Source organism: Cajanus cajan, chromosome 6, assembly GCF_000230855.2.
Source record: "Cajanus cajan strain Asha chromosome 6, NIPB_CcT2T_4, whole genome shotgun sequence".
Lineage (NCBI taxonomy): Eukaryota > Viridiplantae > Streptophyta > Magnoliopsida > Fabales > Fabaceae > Cajanus > Cajanus cajan.
Window position 1 is genome coordinate 25,564,327 of NC_138522.1, and position 12,496 is coordinate 25,576,822.

Genomic DNA, 12,496 nt, shown 5'->3' on the forward strand with positions numbered 1-12,496 from the left:
ATGTCCTCTATATTAATAGATTACCAAGTCTATTACTGAACCTATTTTTAAAAGAACTCTCTAAGGTAACAGATTACCAAAATTGGTAATAGATTAAAACAGAGTGTCTTGCTTGGAATCAGGTTGAAAAACATGAAGTTATCATCGTGTTAACCGATTACCAATATAGATAATCGATTACCACATAGTGATATGCAAATCTAGGACTTTTCAAGCTCGGGTTAATCGATTACCACCTGAGATAATTGATTACCCTGGACAATTTTCATGTTCTGGTTTAATTAAAAGAGCTGGTAACAGAGTGTCTACGTGGGAAGTAAATTACTAGTGCTATTACTCTTTATAACTAAATCACATCTTGCACTCTATATAATCAATCTTTTTGAAATTTAAAAGAGAAGAATAAAGACCCAAGAGAACTTTTGAACTCTTAAGAAAAGTAATCTTTTCAGAAACAAGAAAAAAGTGTTTTACCTAAGAAAATTTCTGAAATTTTAAGAAGTGCAACTATAGGATATGGATTCTTGAATGAAGAAATTCAAGAATTGGACTTAAGAATGAAAGATCAATATCTGCACAGAACTAGGTGATATTACTCTGATCTTTGAACATATATTTTCATTTTTATTGGTGTATCTCTTGAGATAGGGTATCTCAACAAGAGATGGTGAAATCTTAAGAAGGGTTTCTCAAGTAATTTCTGTGGGATACAAAAATTCTGATTGTTTTCAATCTTGGGGTGTCAAGATTGATGGTTGTTTGATATTCTTGTAATATTGTGTGTGCAATGTGTTTGTAAACAATATTACAGTGAATGATCTTTGATTTAGTGAGGTGCTAAATCAAGGAAAACTGGATGTAGGCCAAGTGGGTGGTTGAATCAGTATAAATTTTTGTGTTCTTTATCTTCTAACCCTTATCTTTGAAGAATCTTGTTGAATTTTTGTTTTAAAGATTTGGAAAAACAAAATTTCAATTATAGTACTAACTCTGATCTTTAATCTTGTATTGAATCTGATTAAAAGAAAGGTAATATAAAATCTACCTTGATTACAAGTGATTGACTCACTATTCATACTTTAATATTTTATTACGTCAGTAATAAACCTTGTAATCTATTGTTTTTTGTTACTCGAGTTGCATAAAGGTTGAATTTTAGTTTTCTTGATAGATGATTTTTCAAGAATTGTGAAAAGAGAGCAATCTTAGGATAGAATCTATTCAACCCCCCCCCCCCCCCCCCCCCACTTCTAGATTCTAGGACACTAGGAACAACAGTATTAACACTTGAAAAGCCAAATTATGCATAATAAGATAGTTCATAATTAAAATTATTCTAATTAAAACTTGTTTTCAATGTTCTTTCTCTTTCATAACCTTGTATTTCAAGTTGTTATCAACTTTCTGATTTTTAGTTAACCATACCCTTAATTTATTCCAAATATTCATGTTAATTAGTTATGTGCTCAAAACTATTCTTGTGTTGTTCGGGTCTCTCGCTAATATGTGATCAATCTCTTAAGCCCTCATTCATTAGCAAACTTTTGTTGTTATTAGATTTGAATAACTTACAACAAAAATAATACACTTTCGCAACATCTTTGAAATAAACCTACCATTTCCTATCACTAGTCTCACTATTTCTCAATATTATAGAATGATAAGTACAAGTGTAAGCAGATTGGGTTAGGTTTGATTTGAATTAATCTGTTATCCAACCTAATTAAAATTTAACGTGTTGTGTTGGATTAGATTTGTGAATTTGTTTTTTTGAAATCCAACCTAACCCAACCCAATCATAAACAAGTTGAGTTAGGTTGGGTTAATCAAGTAAACATAATTAAATTTATTTTTTTATAAAAATTTAAACATTTCATAATAAATGTAATCCATTTGATATCTTGTTGGAAATATAATATTATCAACACATAAAGTAAATAATGATACAAAATAAATTCTAGAATAAATTTGTTGATATGCTACATTGTTATCAACTCAAACAACCAACATTAATACAAAATTAAATTTAAAATAACTATATTGTATTATTACAATGATATCAATCCAAAAATACAAAACTCGTTACTAAGTAAAGAATATTGTACTTAGCATCTGATAATCTAAATATTAACTTGTTATTATTTTTTACTTTTTATTATATATGACAGGGTCAAATCGGATCATGAGTTAAAAATATAAAACTCGTTATCCGACCCGTACAATGTTGGGTTTTGAACAAGTTGGGTCAGATTTGACTCAATTAAAAAATTTGATATGAACTTATTGAGTCGGTTTAGGTTAAATCGAATTCATGGATCATCCATACTCACTTATATCCCTAATAACAAGCATATGAAAAATGTCAATAAGTGTTATCTCAAGAAAAAGTAAGATTCATTTATCTCATAGGTCTCTTGTTAACTAAAATGTCTCTTACTTTGTTATCAACATTATCTAAAATTTTAAGATTATAAGTAATCAAAGAAATAATTGATTTTTGTTCATCAATATTAGATTCATTTGGCCTGTCATTAGGCTCACTTGAATCATTAATTTCACCATTCTCACTTTCATATTTTTCATTATGCAAAAATTTATTTGATTGATTTGAATTTTCTTAAAGGTCTACCTCTTAAAAAAAATATTTATCAAGATCTATTTTATTAACTTTCTTTCACATTTTCTGTTTCTTTCTTTTTCACTTCTAAATAAATCTTTTTAAGGCAACATATTACAAAATGTAAAAAAAATATTCAATCAACTTAAAAAGGAATAATAGCACCTGGGTTTAGAAGTCAAGATTGAAGACTTGTGCTCGCACATTTTCAATTTTTTAATTCCAAAAAAATAAATTCAAACATAGTACATGTAATGTAAAATAAATATAATTAGGCACAACAGTTAAGAATATAAATTATTGAAATTACAATATATAAAAAACTTGCGAGAAAAAAATGTTTCTTTTTCAAAACTATTTCTTGAAATATCTAGTGTAGATTTTCTTAAATGTAATTTTTATTTTCTGTTAACTTACGCTTAGAAAATAGATATATTTTATTATTAAACTAGTGAGGTTGAGATATTTTGTACTTCTGTTAAATATAAAATAAAATTTGAAATTTATAATGACCTACCATGGTCTCTACACTTTTCGATTCCACTACTAGCAATAGAAATTCATTGAATGGCTAAGATTGGAAACATACTAATATTTGTATATGTATCACATATAAGGTATATAACAAAACATCAACTACACAAGTATGTATATAATATAGATACAATCATCCAGGGACATGTAAATTATATAGACTAAGTTATCGGCCAAGTAACTTTTATACATCACTATACAAACTCTACTCAAGGGTAACTTCGAAAAGGAACAACCCACTCTAGCACCTCGTGGTGATCTCCATTTCATAACTCCCAAGACTAACCTATCCCTACCCTAATCTCATACCACGTATAATCATTGTAATCCATCTAAATGGAAATACACAAGGATAAACTAGAATTTAAAGGAAACTATAAAATCAAAGAGGGTGATTGTAAAATTGAAAGATGATCTTGAATCCCTCAAGAAGTTATAAGTTTTAATGACAACAAACAATTTTTCAGGAGACTATTTCAGATGAAATAGATATCATATTTCATTTGTAAAATGAAGTACACCAGACAAAACACATGATTTGAATTAATGCTACATTTATTTCTCGTTAAAAAACTGTATTATTCTTTAAGAGGCATTAATATTTTATTCCTTAATAGATCAAATGAGAAAACTTCCTCGAAAACAACAAAATCTTTCATAAATGAAATGTTAAATCATTACAGTAAGAAAGAAAGAGAAAAATCCCGGGTATCACGAAAAAGGCGCTGCAAAAGATGACTCTGCTCCAACCTCAACTACTCTACACTAATACTACTTCTTCTATGCTCAAATTAGAAGGAAATGATTATAAGTAGATGCCAAGATCAGATAACAGATACATAATTCATTGAAAGGCATTTAACGCATCAACGGTAATCTCTAGGATCAACTAAGAAGACAGACGAAGCAACTCAAGAAGAAATTTGAACTTTCAACTCAACATTGCTATGACAGTCATCTTCACTGAAACTACTATATAAGGATCAAGCCTTAAAACAACAAAGTATAAAAGCATTGAAAGAGAGAGATAAAGGTGTGAAGAAACATATTGTAATATTGAGAAACATATTGAGATATACAAAAGCTAAAGTACTACAAATAAGTTCTTTATAGAAAATATTGTACATAGTTCTTTGTAGGCTATTTGTACTAAATTTTCATAGCATCATGTCTAGAATAGACAAAGCTATCCTTGTAAATCTTAACAAAATTTATTTGTAACGGTTAAACCTGAAGAGACTTGTTCAAAAGAATACTTAGTGGTTAAGCATTGAGAGGCTTGTTCAAAAGGATACTTAGTGGCTAAACTTGGAGAGGCTTGTTGAAAGAATACTTGGTGTTAAGTTTAGAGAGGCTTGTTGAAAGAATACTTGGGTTTAAGCTTTGAGACACAACAAGAAAATTGTTAATTAGATATAGAATTTAGCGAGGGAAAATTTCCCTCCCTATTCCCTCACTAATAGCAAGCATTCACGACCAAAATAATCTCTCTCTAAGTCCAAGCTAATTAGTGAAAGTGATGAAGATCCTATATGGCAAGCTCCTTGACCGAATTGAGAAGAATTCTCAAGCTTGAACCATGAAGATCTTCAAGGCCAAAACTAGCTTGAGAATCAATGATGATCCAATGATGCTAGCAACCCCGAAAAGAACTCCTAAAGCTCCACAGAGGAAGGCTCAAGGAGATAAGAAAGAGTGAGTTCTCCTTGGAGGAGAGAAAAGATGACTTTCAGTAGGGATTCAATTTTAGAAGAAATGAATCTCATAAATGCCAAAAGTGAAGAGTTACACGGACCTAAGTGATTTATAGGCTCTAGGAAATGTGCCTGAGAATCTACTAGACCAAGAGTTAATATTAAACCATGGTATGGTTAATATTCTCCCATGCTTCACGGCACATAATCCGAAACCCACATGGTGAGTGAATGTGCATGTGATTTAAGTTTCATTTAGAGTGGATTTGAGTCACACCATGTGCACCTCCTCACATGGCCGGCCACATGGTTCAAATCCAACCTAAATGATGGAGGCCCATGGGCCAAAGGCCCAACTACTAGGGATATGGCCAAAAGGATACATGAAGAATGGGCCAGTGCTAAAGAAAAGCCCATAGTTCTTTTTAGTTGGGCTATAACCTAAAGCCCAAGTAGTATAGGGTTAGGCCCAATGGGCTTGTACTTTCTTGGACCTTGTATTTTGGGTCATTTAGGATAGGTATGATTTTTCAGCCATGTATTTAGGCCATTTAGGATTCATTACATGTGAGTTTGAGTTTCATGTAATTTAAGTTGCATTTAGGTTGGATTTGAACCATGTGGCCGGCCATGTGAGGAGGTGCACATGGTCTGACTCAAATCCACTCTAAATGAAACTTAAATCACATGCACATTCACTCACCATGTGGGTTTCGGATTATGAGCCGTGAAGCAAGGGAGAATTCAAATTTGAAATTCAAATTTGAATTATCTTTGGCGCCAAGGGTTAATATTAACCATACCATGGTTTAATATTAACTATTGGTCTAGTAGCTTCTCAAGCACATTTCTTAGAGCCTATAAATCACTTAGGTCTGTGTAACTCTTGACTTTTGGCATTTATGAGATTCATTTCTTCTAAAATTAAATCCCCACCAAAATTCATTTTTTCTCTCCTCCAAGGAGAACTCACTCCTTCTCATATCCTTGAGCCTTCCTCTTTGGAGCTTTAGGAGTTCTTGCCGGAGTTACTAGCATCATTGGATCATCATTGATTCTCAAGCTAGTTTCAACCTTGAAGATCCTCTTGGTTCAAGCTTGAGAATTCTTCTCAATTCGGTCAAGGAGCTTTCCATATAGGAGCTTCATTAAGTGGTATCTAGAGCATTGGTTTCATCAAGAGATAAGTACTTAATCTTTTGATGAATGTTTTTTCTTTCTTGATCCTACATCTTCGCTTCACATGTTCATGAGTAGAGTTCCTTCCTAGATCTAATTCCTTCATCTCATGATAGATCTAGCTTTCTTTTGTCAAAAAAAAGTGATTCATATCATGTTGTTTGCTTAATTGATTCGTATGAATCATAAGCCATAAAAACGTTACGTTTCTATCTTGAGTGCATTTTTAATTTTTGAGTCTTCCTCATTTTGAATTTTGATTCGTTCATATGCTTGATTTTGAGTCATTTAAATTTTTGAATCCATTTAAATTGTCATTAGAAGTCATGTGTAGTTCTTAATTGTCTCATAATTCCTAGTATGTGTTTATTAAACTTTGTTCTTTTATTTTGACCGAATAATACATGTGCTTTGGTGCTTTTGATTTTAAATCATTGAGTTCATGAATTGCTATTAGATCATTAGTAATTCTCCTTAGAGTTAAGTTTCAATTGTGTCTATTGTTTGTATTGATTTGATTCCAAGAAAAAACTCCTTTAAAAAAAATTGTGATCAACTATCTTCAAATTTTTGGCTAATCTAGTAGATCAATTTTGGTGCATGAGCTTGTTTGTTGAATCTGGAAAAGTTGCTAGAAAATCAGAGAAAAAAACAGAACAATTGAGTAAAAAAAAAAAAGAAACAAGCAAAAGTTTGATCAAGAACATGGACTAAAAATTCAAACAATATTGACTACTTTTAGTTGAAATTTTTTAACCAATTCGGATTCAATTTGAATGTTGTTGTGGCTGGAATATTTTTCTAGAAAAAAAAGGCAAGAATATCTCCTTTGATTCAAAAAGAAATTGAACAAGAAAGATTTATAAATAAAAAAAGAAAAAGAACACAAATAGAAAAATCCAAGGAAATTAAAAGAACATTGACATTGAGTCACTAATTTGAATCCGGATTGCAACTCTTGTTTGAATCATCTTGTTCTTCCTTTTCATTCTTATTCTTTTGGTTTTTGTTGATCTAATCTAGCACCATTCTTAGGTATATTCTTTCTTGAAGCTAGCTAAATTCTTTCATTCAAATACATATCTTTATTCTACTCTTGACTTTCCTTGAATTCTCAAATTGATTTGGCTGTCCAATTGTCATTTGAAATCTAAATGATGATCCAAAATTCTTCTTACTAGAAACTAAGGCTCCAAGGGTCATCAAAAGTAAGCTAAGGTAGCTTTGAAGGAGGAGTTTGAATTGAAGGAGTTTCGGATTCTTTACCATAGAAATTTCTCTCAAAAGTCATTCACACTTTAAAGAAAAACGTTCAGCAATTTGTGCATTGGAGGAAGAAGTCTCTCGTCCAGAATTGTTTCAACCAAAAATCTTGAGAAAAATTTGTAACAAAATTTGAAGAAAAAAAAACCAATATTTAGAAACGAAATTAGTGACGGAAATTTTCATTACAAAATTTTTAGTTGCTAAATCTGTCACTAAATTCCTTTCTAAATTGGTGGCTAGTTTTTCTTCAATTTCAAGGCCACTTTAAATTTAATTCAGAATTTGTATTTGATTCCTTGTTATAATTGAACAATTGGAGTGTCTTGGAAGTGTCTTTGGTACACAACCATCTCTCCATAGGACTTGTAGTTGCGTTAGTACTTCGTGAAAGTGGTCCTTGAAGGTCTTTGGTGCCTATCAAGCTTTCACCCTAGGAGATCATCTAGTTAGTTTTTAAATCATTGTGGTTTAGATTGTAATTGGTTTCATTAACGTCTAGATAGTTCACTAGCACAAAAGGATAAAAAAAAATTAAAACAACTGTTTTTGATGAAGATTAACTACAAGGTGGATTAGTAATTTTTACCCTAAGAGGCTTGGTTATTAAGTGGCTCTTAGTAGCTCACCTCCTTCCAAGGTTCAATTTGTATACTTAGTCCATCAAGTACTTAGTCTAAGCCTTTCAAAATTTCTTTTCAAAAGTCTTTTATAAAAGAAAAACTTTTTCCTATAATGGAAGATTATTCTCCTCATCAAAGTGATAGTGATGCAAGTGCCTACAAAGATTTTTCAAAAGTAGCATATAACTTGAAATCACTAAAACTTTGGAGAGAGCAAGAGGCCAAACAGAATATTAAAGAGAAAATTGAAAGAGAGACCCAACTTGCAATCTTAGAAGAAGAAATCCAAATTTTGAAGCAAAAGGAAGAAAATTTACACATGAAGCACCGAAGTAGACATGGAAGTTCTCAATCCCATAATTCAGCCTTAGGGGTATCTATTCATGAGGAGAGCCTAGCTCTAGGAGATCATTACCAACCCCCTCCTAGAAGGACCCATAGGACACCCAAAATTAGGGAATCCAAAATGGATCTCCATTATTTTCATGGAAAAGATGATGTAGAAGGGTACCTTGATTGGGAAATAAAGGTTGAACAAATCTTTGCTTGCCATCAAGTAAGTGAAGAGAGAAAGGTGTCTCTTGCCACATTGAGTTTCCAAATCCACGCCATGTATTGGTGGACATCCCTTGTTAGGGATAGGCGTCTCCATAATGATCCTCCAATTCAATATTGGAATAAGTTGAGGAGTGCATTAAGGAGGAGACACATACCCTCATACTATACTAGGGAGCTTATGAACAAGCTTCAAAGGCTCCAACAAAGACAAATGAGTGTTGAAGAGTATAGGAAGACTATGGAGCTATATATGATGAGGGTTGGGATTAGGGAAGAAGAAAATATTACCATTGCTAGGTTTTTGAGTGGTCTTAACTTAGAAATAAGAGATAAAGTGGAGCTTTTACCATATCAAGATTTAAATGATTTACTTCAACTTTGCATCAAGGTTGAACAACAAGTTTTGAGAAAAAATATCAAAAACGAAAGCTCATTTTCATCTTCCTATTACAAGAATGATCATAAGAGGGAAGGAAAAACTTTTGAAAAGAAAACAACTTTTGATTCCTCCAAAAATCTAGACAAGGGTAAAGAAAAAGAAAAAGAAAAGGGAAAATACACCTCACACACTAGCACCAAGTCTAGTGAGATAAAATGTTTTAAATGTCTTGGAAGAGGCCACATTGCTTCTCAATGCCTTAATAAAAAGGTTATGATTTTAAAGGGCCAAGGCATTTATAGTAGCCAAGATGAAGCTATTACTTCTCCATCTTCAAGTGAAGATGAAGAGGAAACAAGTGAGGAAGAAGAATGTGAGGTCGCTTACCCTTATAATGGGGAACTTCTTATGGTGAGAAGGCTCCTTAATAACCAACCTAGTGATACACATTCACAAAGGGAGAACATATTTCATACAAGATGTCACATTTCAAGCAAAGCTTGTTCTCTTGTTGTGGATAGTGTATCTTGGTGCAATTGTTGTAGCACTAGGATGGTTGACAAGTTAAGGTTAACTACCACACCCCATCCAAAACCTTATCAACTTCATTGGCTCAATGATGATGGGGATATGGTGGTTAATCAATAAGTGGAAGTGGAGTTTTCCATTGGGAACTATAAAGATAAAGTTACATGGGATGTAGTTTCCATGGAAGCATGTCATATTTTGTTAGGAAGGCCATGGCAATTTGGCAAGCAAACAAAACATGATGGCCTTACTAACAAAATCACATTCACTCATAAGGGTAAAAAGTATCTACTTCATCCTCTCTCACCTTCACAAGTGGCTAAGGATCAAGTACAAATGAAGGCTAAACGTGACCAAGAAAGAGAAGTGGAAAACAAGAAAAAGGGAGAGTAAAAAAAAAACCCAAAAAATTAGGAAACAAGAGGATCCTAGAGAGACTAGTGTTCCCTCTCTAGAGGTAGTTCAACAAGAAGAGAATCATGTTTTAATGTTTTGTCAAAAACATCTCTCTTGATTGAACCATCTTCATATATCCTCATTTGTAGGGGAACACTCACATGCACTGCCACAAATCATGTAGAAACTTCTCTACCTCTTGAAATTCAAAATCTTTTAGTAGAATTTGATGATGTATTCCCTAGTGATGGACCCATTGGTCTTCCACCTTTTAGGGGTATAAAACATCAAATAGATTTTGTCCCAGGAGCTAGTCTTCCCAATAGACCAGCTTATAGGACAAATCCACAAGAAACTAAAGAGATAGAGACGCAAGTACAAGATTTGTTGGATAAGGGCTGGGTTAAAAACAGTTTAAGTCCTTGTGTTGTGCCTGTTTTATTGGTTCTAAAAAAAGATGGGAAATGGAGGATGTGGTGTGACTGTAGAGCCATCAACAACATCACTATAAAATATAGGCACCTAATTCCTAGGCTTGATGACATGCTTGATGAATTACATGGTTCATCCATATTTTCAAAAATAGATCTTAAAAGTGGGTATCACCAGATTTGTATCAAAGAAGGTGATGAGTGGAAAACTGCTTTTAAGACTAAATTTGGATTATATGAATGGTTAGTAATGCTTTTTAGGCTTACTAATGCACCAAATACATTCATGAGGTTGATGAATCATGTTCTTAGGGATTGCATTGGTAGATTATATGAATGGTTAGCAAAAATCTAAGTGACCATGTGGATCACTTAAGACAAGTGTTGCTTGTGCTAGGAGAAAATCACTTGTTTTCCAATGTAGACAAGTGTACTTTTTGTGTAGATAATGTTATATTATTAGGGTTTGTGGTTAGCAAACAAGGGGTTCATGTGGACCCCGAGAAAATCAAATCCATCCAACAATGGCCTACTCCTACTAATGTAAGTGAAGTTAGGAGCTTCCATGGTTTGGCAAGCTTTTATAGACGTTTTGTTCCTAACTTCTCTACTTTAGCTTCACCACCCAATGAGTTAGTGGAGAAGGATGTGGTCTTTCTTTGGCAAGAAAAACATAACTTATACTTTCAAGAACTCAAGCAAAAACTTACTCAAGCACCTATTCTAGCTTTACTTGAATTTAATAAAACTTTTGAGCTAGAATGTGATGCTTCAGGAATTAGCATAGGAGTTGTGTTGTTGCAAGGTGGTCACCCCCATAGCATATTTCAGTGAAAAACTTCATGGCGCTGCCTTGAACTACGCAACTTATGACAAGGAGCTTTATGCTTTGGTTCGAGCCCTTCAAACTTGGGAACATTATCTTGTGACCAAGGAATTTGTCATTCATAGTGATCATGAATCACTTAAGTATTTGAGGGGCCGAGATAAATTAAACAAAAGTGATGGAGCCTTCATGAGGAATACTCCATAAACTTGAATGCTAACTCCTCCGCAATTCCTTGAGATGAATGCAAGGAATGGATGCAACTTGAGAAACAATGTTAGCCGAGAATGAACCAAGAGTCTCTAGTAGAAAAGGATTCCTAAATCTACAAAGAGAAAGGCTCAAGGAGACTAGGAGAAAGGTTTTCTCCTAAGGTGACTTTCGGTGGATAGAATAGGAATTCTAAGAAGAATTTTTCTCATAAATTCCAAAAGCGTTACATGATCGGCCAAAATCAAATATATAGACCTAGGTAGTGTGTGTGACAAGCTAGACTTAACCTAGGGTTAATTTAAACAATGGCATGGTTTAAATTAACCTTAGGCGCAAATTCAAATTTTGGAGTCCGGCCATGTGCTTGTCATTAGCATGTCATTTGGTGTGTATTTGGATGGCATTTGAAGCATTCCATGTGTGCCTCCCACTAGGCCGGTCCACATGGCTCAAATGTATCCTAAATGTATACTAAATGACATGTAAATGATCTTGCACATGTGATTAACTATCCTAAACCTAGAATGGCTGAAAATTACAAGAACAAAAACCTATTCTACTTGGCCCAAAATACAACAAAAACCTACTCTACTTGGGTTATAGCCCAACTAAAAAGTACTATTGCCTTTTCTTTAGCACTGGCCCATTCCTCATGTATCCTCTTGGCCATAGCCCTAGTAGTTGGGCCCTTAGCCCATGAGCCTCCATCATTCCCTCCCGCTTGAAGAGGATTTGTCCTCAAATCCAATGAATCCTCTTGCTGATCATCAACCCCTGTAAAAAGAGATAAATCAGAAATATTGAAACTAGGGCTAACACCATACTCAGAAGGTAGATCTAGGACATAGGCATTATTATTGATGCGCTTAAGTACTTGAAAGGGTCCATCTCCTCTAGGGCTAAGTTTAGACTTTCTTTTGGAAGGAAATCTATCCTTCCTAAGGTGGAGCCATAACCAATCTCCTTCATTAAAGACCACTTCCTTTTGGCCCTTATTATTATATTTTGCATATTTTTCTGTTTGGGATTGAATATGGTCACAAACCCTCTCATGTAAATTTTTCACAAATTCAGCTCGAGATGTTCCTTCTTTATGGATAAAAGAAGCAACATCGGGAAATGGTAATAAATCCAAAGGAGTTAGAGGATTGAAACCATAGACAATCTCAAAAGGGGATATTTTAGTGGTTTTATGAACCACTCTATTATAGGAAAATTCCACATGAGGTAGATAGTCATCCTAAGACTTATGATT